Source organism: Cibotium barometz, chromosome 13 (assembly GCF_041138505.1).
Source record: "Cibotium barometz isolate CiBa-2024 chromosome 13, ASM4113850v1, whole genome shotgun sequence".
In the NCBI taxonomy this organism is placed as follows: Eukaryota; Viridiplantae; Streptophyta; class Polypodiopsida; order Cyatheales; family Cibotiaceae; genus Cibotium; species Cibotium barometz.
The window spans coordinates 42,929,153-42,948,285 of NC_141058.1; positions in this window are offsets into that span (position 1 = coordinate 42,929,153).

Consider the following 19,133-nt stretch of genomic DNA (forward strand, 5'->3'; position numbering starts at 1 on the left):
GGTGGCCCTAAGAAAGAACTTATAAATCTATATATATATATATATATATTTGTGGGCTGCATCAAACATTAGAGGACAAGGGCTGCATCAAACCTGCAGAGCAGACTGCTTTTTCAAAATAAAAACAAATATATATTTATATAATCATTTCTTTTACAACAAGTGGTGCAGGTGGCCGCCAGTGTGGGCATAAGCGAGCAAAGAAAACTATATATATATATATATATATATATAGTTATACTAAGGCTTTGGAGGGCGTGGAGTGGAGGTGGCGGTAAAGGCCAATGGCGGCCGAAGGTGGTAGCGTAGTCTGCAAGGAGGAGGGGCCATCGGCAAGAGCACAGGCGAAAGCGTAGTCTGCAATAAATATATATATATTCAGGTGGAGAGAAGAGCCAGCAAAGCGGCTGGCGGCAGCTAAAGAGAAGCTCGGCGTCGGCAGCTGAAGGGAGGGCGAAGGCTTGCAGTAGGCGGCGGTTAAGCCGGCGTGGAGGCGACTAGTGGTGGCCTTGCAAGAAGCCGGCGAGGAGAAAGCATAGCAGTGGCAGCAGCTGACGTGGCCTGCAGAGGCGGCTGTAGAAGGCGAGGCGCAGAGGAGGAGGAAAGCGCGCAAGAAGAGAGGCGGTGGTAAAGCAAGCGAGGGCGTCGGCAGCGGGCAGAAGCGTCAAAGAGCAGAGCGCAAGGTGGCTGCAGCTAAAGAGAAGGCGTCGGCAGAGGCGTGCAGCAGACGGTGTAGCCGAGGGGCAGCAGCAGTCGGCAAGCATAGCAAAGGAGCTGAGAGCGATGGTGGTGGTGGCGAGCCACAGCAGAAATTGAAGAAGGAGAAGAAGGCGTGTGGAGCATTGAAGACGCGCCGGCGGGAAATCCGGGCGGAAGCGGGCGAGCGAAGAAGATAAGGTAGGTGGAAATTTTTCTTTTTTTTTATTTATTTTTTTATTTTTTTTTATTTTTTAAGTTTTTTTTGTATTTTTAAATATAAAAACAAAAAAAATATACAAAAAAAGAAAAGAGATTAAAAAAGAAAAAAAGAAAAAAAGAATAGTGGAAATTTTTTTTTTTAAAAAAAAAAGAAAAATATAGATAGAAGAAAGAAAGAAAAAAATTTAAAAAAAAAATTAAAAAAAAATAAAATAAAAAAAATTCTTTTTATTTTTTAGGAGTCCATATTGTGTGCATATTTTTTATTTTTTCATTTCTGTATTTTTTAGCATAATTGGGTAATTTGCATTGTTTTAAATTTTTGTAATATAACAAAACAAAGCAAAACAAAACAAAAGAAAAAAGGCAAAAAGAAAAAAAGAAGAAAACAATTTTTATTTTGAAATCATTATTCATCATTTAAAATTTTGCATAATTTAAGTAGCTTGCATTTTTTATTTTTTATAAAATTTTTGTAAATGATGCATAATTAGTATAGTCATATTTTTTTATCTGGCACGAAATTTATTCATTTTATTAAAAAAAACAAAAAAACAAAAAACAAATTTAAAAAAAAACCAAAACCAAAACAAAACAAAAACACATAACAAAACCAAAACAAAATTTTGACCTTATGCACTTGCGGTCGGGACGTCTTGTAGATTCTGCCATAGGGCCTACGGCACCTTCTAGAGTACCTACGCAAGAAAGTGGGACCCAATCGGTAGGTAATTTGGCAGATATTGCTGAAACCCTTTCGGAATCCCAATCCGATACCCTTTCCTCTAGAACAACTAGTTCATTGACCATGGACAATCTAGGGCCGACAAATAGTCATCCCGTAGCCCCAAATAGGACACCCTCAAGATCCTTTAATCCATTTGAAGCCGACACCATGGGGTTAACACTCAATGTGAGACTCCAATATGTCTACACAAATGCTCAGGGAGCTGAGATCTTTAGGGACCCACAACAACGGTATCTTGTTAAGATCGCCGACATATTCTCAGAACTTGATAGAGCACCTCTAGTCAATGACCAGGGTAACATGTACATGGGTGGAGATGGTGTTCGCTACGAAGTCACCTACCATCCAGAAAAGGTAGACAAATTAGGGGAGCTCTCTAAAACCGAGTTCTTAGATTTATCAGAACTTTCCAGAGCAAGGGAGTCTAGAGATGACTGGCTCATCGAGCCGGACATGCCTGGACCATCCAATGCCCAGTCCTCAAAGCCATCCATATATGATTTACTTCTTGTAGATCTAAATTTGGAAAGGGATAGGAAAGGCAAAAGTAAACTGGATCAGGGGGCTGAAAGCCAATGGGAGTTTGTACGACAAATTCCTGTGACAAAGGTCTTACAGGATGACCCACTTCAAGAGGTCTATAAGGACTCATTAGAGGGATATTATGCCACAACTAAATTGCCACAGCTAGATCTTCCTCTAGCTCATGTGGTGGTAGTTGAGAAGCGTGCAGGACACATGAACAGAATAATCGATAAATGGGCCAATGAATACCGAACCTTAGATTGGAAAGAGATTCGGGAACTCACGTGGAAAGGACAACCATTATTTATGGAAGTGTTCTCAACAAATACAGCCAAACCAGGAGAGACAGCCTTTCTTGGAGAAACTGTTGCTCCTCCCCTACGAGAGTTCACTAGAGAGGGACCTTCAACATCTAAGTGGACCACTGCTAGTAGCCCAACTCTAGCACCAAGATATGGTCCTACACCAAATGTGCGACCTCAGGTCACACCACACCAACATCTTTCTCACTATAACAATCGGAGGATAGGGGAGCCAACTCGGCCTCCTATAAATGCACCTCCTGAAATGAGGGTGACAAGATCTTTGGAAGGGTTTGGTGAGGCTAGTAATAGGGTACCCACACCAATTTTGGAAACATGTGGACCATCTTTCCAAAGAGAGGAACAATTTCCACTGAGAGTGAGAGGCCGTAGGCCCTATGATGAGTATTCACGACAAGTAAGGCCATCAACTCTTCAGAAATTGGTTAAGAAGTATGAAGGGTCGGGAGATCCATACGATCATGTAGCAGCTTTTAGGCAAGCAGTTCGAGCTGAGCAAGTTGCTGATAAGCATACTCAAATAGAAGGGTTTGGACTCACTCTTGAAGGAAAAGCCCTTGCTTGGTTTCAGGCATTAGAAGCTTCTGACAAAACTTCTTTACGAGTTTTGGAAGAGAGATTCATTGCTGCTTTTTCTTTGATGGGAATTCAACATGACACGGTAGCACACATCTACTCTTTCAAGCAAGGTGAGAATGAGAGTGTTAGAGACTGTGTAAATAGAATGAAGCAGTACATTAATCGTTGCCCAGAAGATGAGAAGCCCGCCCAAAGTCGATTAATTTCTCTCTTCTTAAAAGGCCTCAAAAATTCAACACTGCATACACATCTCTATGCAAAGAAGCATACAAGTTTCAATGAGTGTTGCCATGATGCTATGGATTTCACCGATAACTTCAAGTTCCAAGATGGTTCTGGCCCTGAGGTGAAACCTAGAAATCAATGGGGTGATGACCAAAGTTCAGGGTCTAGCGCGCTAGTAAATCCAGACCAGATAGCTAACCTAGTACTAAGGAGATTGGGACAGACCTATCGTCCACCCATGCAGCCACAACAACAGCAGCAGAGAATGAGGAGTGTGCTTCCTACAGGTCCTCATCTTTGTGGAGCATGTGGCGGTGACCATAAAACAGAGGACTGTAATACCTTTTCTCCTCTAGTCACAAACCAACCCACAAAGAAGTGGTGCCAAGCATGTGCATGGAACTTTACTCATACCACACAAGATTGTACTCGCATTGCGAGAATGAGACAGGAACGTGAGCAGCCGAGAGGTGGAGTGGCTCCACAAATGTATCAACAGTATACTAGTTTTGAACGTAAGCCACCGATGACACAAGAACAAGCACGACCTGTTCTTGGTGCTCAACCTCCTGCTCCAGGGACTGCTCCTGTGAGGGTTGTCGACTATGACAATTCAAATATGTGTAGAGAATTGGTAAACCCAGGCTATGTGGAGGAAGAATATGTATCATATTCATCCAAAGAAAATATCTTTGAAAGTCCCGTATACCCAAGCCAAGCACTGGAGATTCAACCAGGGGAACAAAACTCTTTAATGTTGCTAGGCGGCTATCAACCTAGGACTCCAGGCCCCTCAGGTCAATGGCAGCCAAGGAAAGTAGAGGCCAAACCAATGGGCCCCTGTTATGAGTGTGGAGAACCCCATTGGGCTCGTGATTGTCCACATCGCTCAAGGCAAGCATCTAGATCCAATACAACAGCACAACAATTTCCACCAATAGAGAGATATTGTCTAGGGTGTTGTGTCGAACACTTCCCGAAGGATTGTCTGTTGAAACCACATGAGGAAGGCACCTCTCAACCAAAGGTTTCACTCAACCTTGTAGGTACAGTTCCATCACCACCTTCATCTGAGAATGAGGATGTCGTGCCACTTAGAGTCATGACTCGATCACAGACAAGAAACGCTGAAATACAAACTGATGAGACACCTCGAACTCGGGACGCAAAGACAAATCTAGTGGACAAAACCCTACAGTCCAGTAGAAAAAAGACCACTAGGAGAAAGAAGAACCGAAACAAACAAACTAAAAGTACATCCACTAGTTCTCAGGAGACCTCTAAACAAAACATACGGGATAAAACTTTTACATCCCAGGAAGTGCATGAGGAACATCAACCTCAACCTGAGCCTAGTGCTAAACAAAATGAGGCTAGTACGACTGAAGATAGTTCTGGGGGTTCTGTTTTTGTGGATAAAGTGAATGAGACTCTAGAGGCCATCATTGATGCTCATAGAAGTCGCATTGCAGCTTTATCTGAGCTACCCAAAAAGCTTCAAGAATACCCAAACCCTCGTGAGGAGAAGATCAATTTAGCTGTACATCAGCAACTCATTAGGGAAGCTCAGTCAATACTTGAGGGACCACCACCACCTATTCCTCGAGGCCCAACCTCTCTTAAGCCAACATTAGAAACTATACCGGAAGTGTCATCAAGTAGGGAAATGAAAAGTGAGTTCATTTCACAAGCTCATAGCGAAAGATCGGCACCAAGTGACACTCCATTGAAAGATGAAATTCTGCCACCACCTAGCCTGGTCTTCCCATGCAATGATGAAATTATTGATGCTAATGAGGACATGGCAAATGACATGTGGGCCGCTGTAAATGAGAAAATAAATGAAAACATGTCTTCTGTTAGTTCGCCTCCATTCTCTGAGGTGGATTTTACCAGAGGCACGGAAAACAAATTTAGACACCCAAGCATCCCGGAGGAAGTTCAAACAATTGTTTCTCCTAGAAGTAAGCATACAATGAAAACCTTACCGTCCTATCTGGGAGAATATGAGAATTGTTCTCAAACCTTGAGGATACCCTCCATGCATAAAAGGTTGACTAAGGAGAAAGATATGAGTATGGTGCAAGCTATTTTGTCTGCACCAGTGGCTTGTAACTTACCTTTGCTTGAATTGATAAAGCTTAAACCTGAGTTGTGGAATGATATTGCCACATGTTTGTCGGAGCAGGTATTGCTACAAAAGGGTCACCATGAGTGTACTATACACTCTGAAACAAAGCATGTAATGCCAGTTCCTATCAACAAAGTTGGAAAATTTTGTGAGGACGATCAGGGAAATGCTACCCTCCCATTAGAAGTGCGAAAAGTATCTTCAACTGCAATACTTGATAGTGGCGCAGGAGTGGGCATTGTGACAAGGTCCATTTGGGAAAAGTGGGGCAAACCAGCTATTAGGAGTACCAGGATGCGCTTGCAGCTAGCAGATGGAAGCTTAGAACATCCCCTTGGGCTGCTCGAGAACGTATTGGTCACCACATCTGGGATTGAATATGAGCATACCTTTGCAGTAGTGGATTTTGGAAAGCATCCAAACTATGAAGTGATATTGGGTAGACCATTCATGCGACAATGTAAGATTCCTCCCCCAACCCCTTTTTGATGTCTAGTATATTTCCCTGTAATCAATTCCTTTTCTAAAATATAAGAGATCTTGTTTGTGGCTGTTTTAACCTAGAGAGAGAAAATATTCTAGAGAGAGAATATTCAGATTTTGAATATTTTTGGATAGAAAAATATCTCTTATAATTCAGATGAGTTTCCCTAAAACAGAAATTTAAAAAGAATTTTCCAATGTGCAATTGGAATTAATTGGAAATAGGTATAAAGAACCTTAGCCTAAGGGTCTAGATTTTCAAAAATCTTTAGACTATGGTCCAATTAAGGTTTCTATGGGCCAATAGCATCAATCCATGTGTAGGGAGGAGATAAATCCAAATTGTAAAAAGAAAATACCCAAAAATGAGTAAATGCTCACATGAGGTGAAGAGTTGAAAATGTACAAGGTTTATTAGTAAAAAACTATGAGCAATATTAAAAATATGAGATATTTTGGGAATAATGATTTTATTATGACACATATGTAAGGAAGGGGAGTCCCTTAAATGCTCACATAAGATGAAGAGTTGAAAATGTACAAGGTTTATTAGTAAAAAACTATGAGCAATATTAAAATGATTCCATTATGACACATATGTAAGGAAGGAGAGTTCTTTAAAGGAGGTGCATATTTCACATAAGATGAAGAGTTGAAAATGTACAAGGGTTATTAATAAAAAACTATGAGCAATATTAAAAATATGAGATATTTTGGGAATAATGATTTTATTATGACACATATGTAAGGAAGGGGAGTCCCTTAAATGCTCACATAAGATGAAGAGTTGAAAATGTACAAGGCTTATTAGTAAAAAACTATGAGCAATATTAAAATGATTCCATTATGACACATATGTAAGGAAGGGGAATTCTTTAAAGGAGGTGCATATTTCACATGCTTGAATGAGTTTTAAACTCATAAAAATTAAGATATTTCATCTCTCCTCTCTCCTCATTCAAGTCTAGTTCCAAAAAGTTAGCTTAACTGACCTAAAAATGGTCAAAAAGTGACCAAACTGACTTGGAAAATTCTAGAATCGGTTTGTTTGGTTAGGAGCTCAAATTTTCCTATAAATAGAAGCCTCCCCTTGTTGAAAAAGACATAGAGTCTTATGCTTTGTTACTCTACTCCACCTAAGCCAAATTAGATAGTGTCTTATGCTTTGTTACTCTACTCCTCCTAAGCCAAAATAGATAGAGTCTTATGCTTCGTTACTCTACTCCACCTAAGCCAAATTAGATAGTGTCTTATGCTTTGTTACTCTACTCCTCCTAAGCCAAAATAGATAGTGTCTTATGCTTTGTTACTCTACTCCTCCTAAGCCAAATTAGATAGTGTCTTATGCTTTGTTACTCTACTCCACCTAAGCCAAAATATATAGAGTCTTAGGCCTTGTTACTCTACTCCACCTAAGCCAAAGCATATAGAGTCTTAGGCCTTGTTACTCTACTCCACCTAAGCCAAAGCATATAGAGTCTTATGCCTTGTTACTCTACTCCACCTAAGCCAAGAACTGTGAATTCTTTAATAATTCACTAGTTTTTGACACTTCTCTCTTTCTTCAATCCCCATTGGTGGCTCCATCAACATACTAAACCAATTGATTGGTTGGGGGCCTCTACCGTGAATAAAGAATCAAGCAAATCATAAGGTAAGTATATTGAATTTTGATCTTTTCTATAATTTCTCAATGATTCTCTCTTCTCAACCCCTCTCAAGCTTGAGAAGTTTAATTGGTATGTTTTTTTTAAATGCTATTGAAGTTAATTGGTGAATAGTAGTGAAGAGTTACATAATTTAATAAATGCTATAGAAGTTAATTTCCATTTATGTTTAAATTCTAATGGTTTTTATGTAATTTCTCTCTCTCACTCAAGAAATGGTCATACCCATGACCCATTCTCAATCCAAATGAAGCTTTTCATAAAGCTTTCCCTTAATCCAAGATTAAGCTATGCTTGAGGCCAAATTAATGGCTTTTTGCTATGCTTTTAGTTTATGCACATTGATGATTCAATCCATTATGGATTGATGACCCAATTAGAGACCATTCTAATTATATCCTTAATGATAAGCTTTATCCCTTAGAAAAAAAATTGAGATTTATCAGTCATAGTAGCGGAGCTATGGCAAAATTTTTATAGAAATTACGCATAAAATAAATTCATTCAAAGCATAAAAAGAGGACTTCCTACCATATCCTAGGAGCTATCATCCTAGATTAATTAAAAGAATTTTATTATGCATGGAGATGTGGATGTTGCATGTAGATGTAGATGTATGGATGTGAGTGTGAGTATGGAGGTGGATGTATGCATGGAGATGTGGATGTATGCATGTAGAAGTAGATGTATAGATGAGGATGTAAATAGAGATGTGGATGGATGCATGTAGATGTAGATGTATAGATGTAGATGTGAATGGAGATGTAGATGTATGCATGTAGATGTAGATGTATAGATGTGGATGTGGATGTATGCATGTAAATGTAGATGTGGATGTGGATGTGGAGGTGGATGTATGCATGTAGATGTAGATGTATAGATGTGGATGTGAATGTGGAGGTGGATGTATGCATGTAGATGTAGATGTATGAGGAGAATGTGAATGTGGATGTGGATGTGGATGTATGCATAGAGATGTGGATGTATGCATGTAGATGAGAATGTACGCATGTAGATGTGGATGTATGGATGTGAATGAGCATGTAGATGTGGATGTATGGATGTGGATGCATGAATGTGCATGTAGATGTGGATGTGAAATTAGATGTATGGATGTAGATGTGGATGTGTGGATGTGAATGTGGATGTGGATGTGGATGTGGATATATGTATGGATGTGAATATACGATATGTGATGTGAAGGAATATGAAGTGTTGAGATGGAAAATGATGTGATGGGATGAGTATATATATAAATGGAATATGGAATAAGTAATGTGGATTGATGAAGGATAATGTGGAAAAATGAAAGTAAAAATAGAAACTGTATTGTAAACTGTTTGTAAATGCTGTTTGTAAATGACTGTTTTATGTCAATATTGCTGGGGGAGCATTGTGACTATCTTGTGATTAAGGTCGTAAGACCTAACTGATAATGTTGCAACTGCTGACGGAGAGTCAATGAAGGACGTCTCGCGTAGCAAGGTCGGCCGAGGTCTTGACCAGCCTCGGTGCGATTAAAATGGTGAGCTTCCGGTACGGTGGATGAGGGGCCAAGGAAGCGGCCTATGCGTGAAGCGCTAGGTTACCTGCGAAGGATCCTAGAGGGTGCTGACCATACGGTGCTCGGGCTCTGGGTCGCCTAGGATACCCACGCGTGCGTCGAGGAAGATATTGGAACAGAGTTGGAGTTGTTTTCTGAAATCGAGCATGGATCTGGTTGATTGACCTTGCTGGTCTTCAATGGATGAGTCCATGGCTCCTTATATGGATCCGTTGGTTGATCTTGCTGATCTTCAACGAGAGTCCATCTTGATAAGTGATTATATTGTCGAGTATTAAGGGCTAGGAACTAAGAAACGGCCCCTGTGTGGACAGGTGGTGAGCGTCCTAGTTGCCAATGATGCCATAGATACTCTGATGAAGGAATGATGGAAAAATTGAGAATCAATTGGATAAATTGGAAGATGGTGATCAGTGATACTATGGTTTTATTAAAGGATTGTTTTAAACTGGTTGAATCTGTGAAAAGGCAATTTCATATTGGGTGTGTGAGTGGTGTGACTAGTTTTATTTTGCATGAACATCCGGCTAGGGGGCCTTGGAACTCTTTTCCTTGGTACCCGGGACAAAACCTAACCAAATTCTTAATTGGATCCCATCACTACAGTGGTTGGGCGGTTGGCTAACCCATGGGACTGGATGGGGTTAGGCTGGACTGATGGATCCGTAAATCGAGACTCAAACTTTTGTTTTTACGATAGAAAAAAAATAAATCCCGGATAGTAACTGTTCTATGGATAGGAATTAACGGCTGTGCCTCTTGAATGGGGAAAAAAGCGTTGATCCCAATGATCCAAGTGCAAGTTTCTTCCTTGAACTGACTAAGTATCTTATAGATGTAATTGGATCATCTCGATCAGAAATGATCTTGACTACGTTAGAGTAAAAAGTTATCCTGGTGGAATCGCCCGTGCTTTCCGGTAAAGGAAGTTTTTCCGGGTTCGGTTTTGGAACAACCGACGGATTAGTCGCTTATCCGGATATCCGTGGGCGAGGCCCCGAGTGTGGGACCCCTGTCCCGCGCGAGAAGTGCTACTTCCGCTGCCAGTACCCCGAATCCGTTGCTCGGTGGGAACAGGGATCTTACAGTTGGTATCAGAGCATTTGTTTAATAAAGATCAACTGAGAAGACAAATATGTCAAAAATTTATCAAGAAACACAAAAAGGTTATAATTGTGTGATATAATTCATACAATTTGATATTCGTAATTTTGGTAATTGGGTCTTCAGATGGAAGTACCGCAATTATATAGAAACCCTGACTTGCTTGAGGCCTAGACATGATAGTATTTACCTTATAATTCCAAGGGCTGTGACTACCCGTATATACCGAGAGTATACTGCAGCTCTTTACTGATAGTATATACGAGTAAATCTAAGACTTGAAATTATAAGCGTTAATGCTATCTAGATGATGATTTCGAATGTGATTGATATGATTTTTAATTCTGTTTGAGAATGAATGAATTGATTTGGATTTTGATTGAAAATGCTGATTGAAAAATGTTGATTTTTAAAAATTAGTTGAAATATAATGAAACCACAATGAGGGGGAATGGGACGAGTCCCTGTGATGATATTCATAACTAGAATGATGATAACGAATTCAGCAAATCACTATGAGATTAGTGGGTTGTGCTGTCAGATTGCTACTGTTAATACTTGACCGGTAGATCAAGTTAAGGGATGTCAAATTGAGAACTTGCTTGACTGAAATTTCCGTGTGGAGGAATGTTCCGAAGGAAACTTTTCGGTCTAATGGACCATTATCATGTTAAAGATATGAATGATATAATTTGAATGAATTGTTATTTAATGATGAGTTCTATATAAGGGATATTTATCCCAGTGTTCTGTTGGGTTGACCAGAATATAAGCAACCCCAGAATAAAAAATTGGATCTTAAGAATAAGAGCTGTCCTCTACCTTGCGAGATGAGGACATCTCGCACTTTTTAAGTGGGGTAGGATGTAAGATTCCTCCCCAGCCTTCGAGGTATATAGGAGTAAGAATCTCCCTTTCGGATCTTATAATTATTCCCTCTCTAAAATAAAAGAAAGTTTCTGTTTAAAAAAAGGAAAACCCTTTCCCTAGAATACTCTCAGGAGTCCCACCTGTTTTAAGGATTTAGAACAATGAGTTTAGAAGTGAGAATCGGTGTTTTGGTTTTGGTTTTCATTCGAGTACGGCCCAAAAGAAGTTCTTTATCTCTTGGGGAGTATAAGAAGTTATCCCCCAGATATTGTGATCCTTATATCTGAATTCAATGAAAGTAGGTGACTTAGCCTACAAGTTTCTTTTATCTCCTCATCTCAAAATTCTTAATGCCTTCTATAGAAAAATGTGCCAAACCCAAATCATGAAAAGACGGTAAAACTTCAGTGGCAAGTTACCGTTGGCTTCTAGGTTACGCTAGCTCCTTCCTTTATATAAGTCGTAACTTTTACTTGTCACTCACAGTAATCTTACTCCCATCAATCTCCTTTCTTTCTTAATCTCCTTCATGGCTTGGCAACAGGAATTAGTTTTATCCTTGATGATTTCTCACCTTCAAGACGCAAGAGAGTCTGTGAAAAAAGACTTTATAGCACAGTATGAGCGCTCACTTTTTCCTCACCTAGGAACTTCTGTAGCGCAGACCAAATGGCGGACCTATCAAAACATAACTAGGGTAACACCCTGGGGTCAGCAACACTTTCGTAACAATGTCCGCTTGGCCATGGTTATTGAAGCTTTGGGTTTGGGTCCCCGATACTACTGTGTCATGAGATCAAGGCATCTTGGGTTTTCTGAGCGGGTCTTCTTACTGGCGTGTTTTCTTCCTCATGAGAAGATATGCCTTTACCCCGTTTTTGGCTTGCCTCTCAGAGGTCCTTTTGTTGGATCACCTCATACCACTGAGATAGGTGCGGCAATAACCAGCAGAATCATTCCCATAGATGAGTTACCCTATACTTGTGCAGCTTGTGAGGACTGCTTTTGTGACCATATGATGGACGGGCTTATGGAAGTGTAAAGAGTTCTTCTATCTTTACTGTATAAGTTCCGAGAATGAATAAAGTTTAAATCTTGTTCTTATCTTGCCCTCTTTAAGACTCTTCTTGGTGGTTAATCTTGATTAAAATTTTTCTCTAAGTCTCATATTCGTGCATCTTACGAAATTATCCCAAGTTGCGAGATGAGGACATCTCGCGTTTTTTAAGTGGGGTAGAATGTAAGATTCCTCCCCCAACCCCTTTTTGATGTCTAGTATATTCCCCTGTAATCAATTCCTTTTCTAAAATATAAGAGATCTTGTTTGTGGCTGTTTTAACCTAGAGAGAGAAAATATTCTAGAGAGAGAATATTCAGATTTTGAATATTTTTGGATAGAAAAATATCTCTTATAATTCAGATGAGTTTCCCTGAAACAGAAATTTAAAAAGAATTTTCCAATGTGCAATTGGAATTAATTGGAAATAGGTATAAAGAACCTTAGCCTAAGGGTCTAGATTTTCAAAAATCTTTAGACTATGGTCCAATTAAGGTTTCTATGGGCCAATAGCATCAATCCATGTGTAGGGAGGAGATAAATCCAAATTGTAAAAAGAAAATACCCAAAAATGAGTAAATGCTCACATGAGGTGAAGAGTTGAAAATGTACAAGGTTTATTAGTAAAAAACTATGAGCAATATTAAAAATATGAGATATTTTGGGAATAATGATTTTATTATGACACATATGTAAGGAAGGGGAGTCCCTTAAATGCTCACATAAGATGAAGAGTTGAAAATGTACAAGGTTTATTAGTAAAAAACTATGAGCAATATTAAAATGATTCCATTATGACACATATGTAAGGAAGGAGAGTTCTTTAAAGGAGGTGCATATTTCACATAAGATGAAGAGTTGAAAATGTACAAGGGTTATTAATAAAAAACTATGAGCAATATTAAAAATATGAGATATTTTGGGAATAATGATTTTATTATGACACATATGTAAGGAAGGGGAGTCCCTTAAATGCTCACATAAGATGAAGAGTTGAAAATGTACAAGGCTTATTAGTAAAAAACTATGAGCAATATTAAAATGATTCCATTATGACACATATGTAAGGAAGGGGAATTCTTTAAAGGAGGTGCATATTTCACATGCTTGAATGAGTTTTAAACTCATAAAAATTAAGATATTTCATCTCTCCTCTCTCCTCATTCAAGTCTAGTTCCAAAAAGTTAGCTTAACTGACCTAAAAATGGTCAAAAAGTGACCAAACTGACTTGGAAAATTCTAGAATCGGTTTGTTTGGTTAGGAGCTCAAATTTTCCTATAAATAGAAGCCTCCCCTTGTTGAAAAAGACATAGAGTCTTATGCTTTGTTACTCTACTCCACCTAAGCCAAATTAGATAGTGTCTTATGCTTTGTTACTCTACTCCTCCTAAGCCAAAATAGATAGAGTCTTATGCTTCGTTACTCTACTCCACCTAAGCCAAATTAGATAGTGTCTTATGCTTTGTTACTCTACTCCTCCTAAGCCAAAATAGATAGTGTCTTATGCTTTGTTACTCTACTCCTCCTAAGCCAAATTAGATAGTGTCTTATGCTTTGTTACTCTACTCCACCTAAGCCAAAATATATAGAGTCTTAGGCCTTGTTACTCTACTCCACCTAAGCCAAAGCATATAGAGTCTTAGGCCTTGTTACTCTACTCCACCTAAGCCAAAGCATATAGAGTCTTATGCCTTGTTACTCTACTCCACCTAAGCCAAGAACTGTGAATTCTTTAATAATTCACTAGTTTTTGACACTTCTCTCTTTCTTCAATCCCCATTGGTGGCTCCATCAACATACTAAACCAATTGATTGGTTGGGGGCCTCTACCGTGAATAAAGAATCAAGCAAATCATAAGGTAAGTATATTGAATTTTGATCTTTTCTATAATTTCTCAATGATTCTCTCTTCTCAACCCCTCTCAAGCTTGAGAAGTTTAATTGGTATGTTTTTTTTAAATGCTATTGAAGTTAATTGGTGAATAGTAGTGAAGAGTTACATAATTTAATAAATGCTATAGAAGTTAATTTCCATTTATGTTTAAATTCTAATGGTTTTTATGTAATTTCTCTCTCTCACTCAAGAAATGGTCATACCCATGACCCATTCTCAATCCAAATGAAGCTTTTCATAAAGCTTTCCCTTAATCCAAGATTAAGCTATGCTTGAGGCCAAATTAATGGCTTTTTGCTATGCTTTTAGTTTATGCACATTGATGATTCAATCCATTATGGATTGATGACCCAATTAGAGACCATTCTAATTATATCCTTAATGATAAGCTTTATCCCTTAGAAAAAAAATTGAGATTTATCAGTCATAGTAGCGGAGCTATGGCAAAATTTTTATAGAAATTACGCATAAAATAAATTCATTCAAAGCATAAAAAGAGGACTTCCTACCATATCCTAGGAGCTATCATCCTAGATTAATTAAAAGAATTTTATTATGCATGGAGATGTGGATGTTGCATGTAGATGTAGATGTATGGATGTGAGTGTGAGTATGGAGGTGGATGTATGCATGGAGATGTGGATGTATGCATGTAGAAGTAGATGTATAGATGAGGATGTAAATAGAGATGTGGATGGATGCATGTAGATGTAGATGTATAGATGTAGATGTGAATGGAGATGTAGATGTATGCATGTAGATGTAGATGTATAGATGTGGATGTGGATGTATGCATGTAAATGTAGATGTGGATGTGGATGTGGAGGTGGATGTATGCATGTAGATGTAGATGTATAGATGTGGATGTGAATGTGGAGGTGGATGTATGCATGTAGATGTAGATGTATGAGGAGAATGTGAATGTGGATGTGGATGTGGATGTATGCATAGAGATGTGGATGTATGCATGTAGATGAGAATGTACGCATGTAGATGTGGATGTATGGATGTGAATGAGCATGTAGATGTGGATGTATGGATGTGGATGCATGAATGTGCATGTAGATGTGGATGTGAAATTAGATGTATGGATGTAGATGTGGATGTGTGGATGTGAATGTGGATGTGGATGTGGATGTGGATGTGGATATATGTATGGATGTGAATATACGATATGTGATGTGAAGGAATATGAAGTGTTGAGATGGAAAATGATGTGATGGGATGAGTATATATATAAATGGAATATGGAATAAGTAATGTGGATTGATGAAGGATAATGTGGAAAAATGAAAGTAAAAATAGAAACTGTATTGTAAACTGTTTGTAAATGCTGTTTGTAAATGACTGTTTTATGTCAATATTGCTGGGGGAGCATTGTGACTATCTTGTGATTAAGGTCGTAAGACCTAACTGATAATGTTGCAACTGCTGACGGAGAGTCAATGAAGGACGTCTCGCGTAGCAAGGTCGGCCGAGGTCTTGACCAGCCTCGGTGCGATTAAAATGGTGAGCTTCCGGTACGGTGGATGAGGGGCCAAGGAAGCGGCCTATGCGTGAAGCGCTAGGTTACCTGCGAAGGATCCTAGAGGGTGCTGACCATACGGTGCTCGGGCTCTGGGTCGCCTAGGATACCCACGCGTGCGTCGAGGAAGATATTGGAACAGAGTTGGAGTTGTTTTCTGAAATCGAGCATGGATCTGGTTGATTGACCTTGCTGGTCTTCAATGGATGAGTCCATGGCTCCTTATATGGATCCGTTGGTTGATCTTGCTGATCTTCAACGAGAGTCCATCTTGATAAGTGATTATATTGTCGAGTATTAAGGGCTAGGAACTAAGAAACGGCCCCTGTGTGGACAGGTGGTGAGCGTCCTAGTTGCCAATGATGCCATAGATACTCTGATGAAGGAATGATGGAAAAATTGAGAATCAATTGGATAAATTGGAAGATGGTGATCAGTGATACTATGGTTTTATTAAAGGATTGTTTTAAACTGGTTGAATCTGTGAAAAGGCAATTTCATATTGGGTGTGTGAGTGGTGTGACTAGTTTTATTTTGCATGAACATCCGGCTAGGGGGCCTTGGAACTCTTTTCCTTGGTACCTGGGACAAAACCTAACCAAATTCTTAATTGGATCCCATCACTACAGTGGTTGGGCGGTTGGCTAACCCATGGGACTGGATGGGGTTAGGCTGGACTGATGGATCCGTAAATCGAGACTCAAACTTTTGTTTTTACGATAGAAAAAAAATAAATCCCGGATAGTAACTGTTCTATGGATAGGAATTAACGGCTGTGCCTCTTGAATGGGGAAAAAAGCGTTGATCCCAATGATCCAAGTGCAAGTTTCTTCCTTGAACTGACTAAGTATCTTATAGATGTAATTGGATCATCTCGATCAGAAATGATCTTGACTACGTTAGAGTAAAAAGTTATCCTGGTGGAATCGCCCGTGCTTTCCGGTAAAGGAAGTTTTTCCGGGTTCGGTTTTGGAACAACCGACGGATTAGTCGCTTATCCGGATATCCGTGGGCGAGGCCCCGAGTGTGGGACCCCTGTCCCGCGCGAGAAGTGCTACTTCCGCTGCCAGTACCCCGAATCCGTTGCTCGGTGGGAACAGGGATCTTACAGACAATTTCAAATGATTCAAGATTGGGGATACAATTATTTGTACCTCCGACATGATTCTGTCATCACAAGGGTCAACCTAAGGAATCACTCATATCGTGATGTAACAAGGTCTCCAATAGATGAGTTTGATTCTGCTTCATCTGAGGGCTCAAAAATTACATTGTCAGATGGGCGAGAAGATCTATGGATGTGTGGAGCCTCCTGTAGGGATTTCAACACTGAGAGACTTAAGGGTAATCGAAGTGTATCAGACGAGGCATACATTCCACAACCCTTCCGTGAGCATTTAATTGGTCCATTAGAATGGAGTCATGTCCTTGTAACATTATCGACATGTGCTTTACCGAAGCCAATTCAATTTTGTGACTCAGATGGATATGACATTATTCCTATACGAATGGTACAACCACATGACCTTCTAGATGATTTGTACTATAGGAATGCATCCACAACAGCACTGCAAGTAGAGAAAGTCTCTGCTACTCAACAAGCTTTAGCGTGTAAAAAGGGCGGTGTTTCTACCCTACACAACCCACTTTCAAAATCTGTTCTTGTAGCTCCAAAACAAATGATGTGGATAATTGATGAGTACTCAAGTGAGGGCCACGGCTGGCATGTTCCAACTACTTTAGTTGCTGCTCAAAGAAGGCCAGGCAAGAAGGAATTATCAATGTGGCTACCCAAAGATGCATACAAAATTGTACCATCTAGTCCAGTTGCTAAGCCTCCTAAACAGCACATCATTTCCAAGCCTAAACCTCGAATTGTTACTCGATGGGTCCCAAAACATGTGCTCAAAGCACAAGGCTATTATGAGGGTGCAACATCAATTTGGCTTCCAAAATGCCATGGATTGCTAAAGGTAAAAGAGTGTTTCAAAAAGATTCCAAGAGTCACCCCTGATTGCCCATATCAGTGGGTGCAAAAGAAATCAACACAAATTCCCCAAGAAAGGAAAGGTGGCTGTGATAGCACTTACAAAACAACTTGTGTTGATCTTCCTAAAACATGTATTGAAACACCTGCTATCCCTATTTCTCCTTGTTACACAATTCAACCATCAACTTGTGTACCTAAGACAAGTCCAAAGGAGTCTCATTTGAGCATAGATTCTGGTACTTCAATGCCTAAATCCTCTTATCTTGCTCAAATTCCAAGACAATTGATAAAATTCCCACCCAAGAAGAACATACCTAAAACCAAAGATAAGGCATTAGCTCTTCAAATGAAGCTCTTTGGTAGATCAATGTTTGCATAGAGTGGTTCCTTACGCCTTTAAAGGATTATGTTCTTTTTGAGATAATCTCCACCACCAGCGCAAGGGTAAGTTCAACGACTCCACAATAAGATCGACAAGCCAGGGCACTTTTCTCCCATTGGGTTTTTTCCCCTCGGCTATATTCGGTGTTTGGCACCAATGGTAAATTTTATTTTTTCTTTTCTTTTTTTGTGTTTGTTAATAAAAATTTTGCAGAGATCCTCGCTAAAACAAGAGCATCAAACATGCCCCACTAGTCCACCTACCTTGCACACAAATTAGGAAGGGGGGAGACATGCTATGCCTACAGGGATCAAGGAGAAGCAATCTGCACAAAATCAGCAATTATTCAAGGCAAACGAACAACATCAACAGGGCACTACAACAGGTGTATGCAAATCTTAATCTTTATTTCTTTAAGTGCTCTTATCTTTCGAATATATGGTTTGCATATACACAATATTGGCTGGTTTGAGTTTTTGACTTGTAGTTAAAATATGGTGAGTGAATTCTAGAGTCTTAGAAGACTTAGTAAAAGATATGTCTATCCAAGGACAGTGTAGGATATATACCAAGGGAGTATGCCAAGTACTTATGTCTTCAAGGTATATTAGTTATCCCTAGTGGTAGTTATCTCTTAGATATGAGCTAGGTGCTACGAGTAATAAAAATTTATGAAAATATACCCTACAAAAATATATATATACAAAGTGAATTGCGACATGAAGTGTCTACTGCCATGCGAAGTGCTTGGTAGGACCTGGGGATGTCTCAGCACCTTGGGGCCGATGCCTTGGTTTCCATGGGGTGAACACTGATGTCTAAAAACTACAGAAGAAGAACTTTGAGGAATCTATCACCTTGATAGATGTTGGTAGGACTCGGGGGTACACTATGGGCCCTCAAGACCGATGCCCTCATCTTCAGGGGGTACTCCTTAGGTCATAAAAGGAAAGAAAAAGGGTCTGTCGTCCTTGAGATACTTAGCGGTCTTTGGATTCTCTTGGCGGAGGTCTCTTGGCCATTGCTTGGGTCTCATGGGGATAGAAACTTAATCTTTATCACCTTCTACACACATATTTAAAAAATAATATAAAAAAGTAAAAAAGAAAAAAAAATGAAAAACAAGAGAGAGCTCCAATCACCTTTG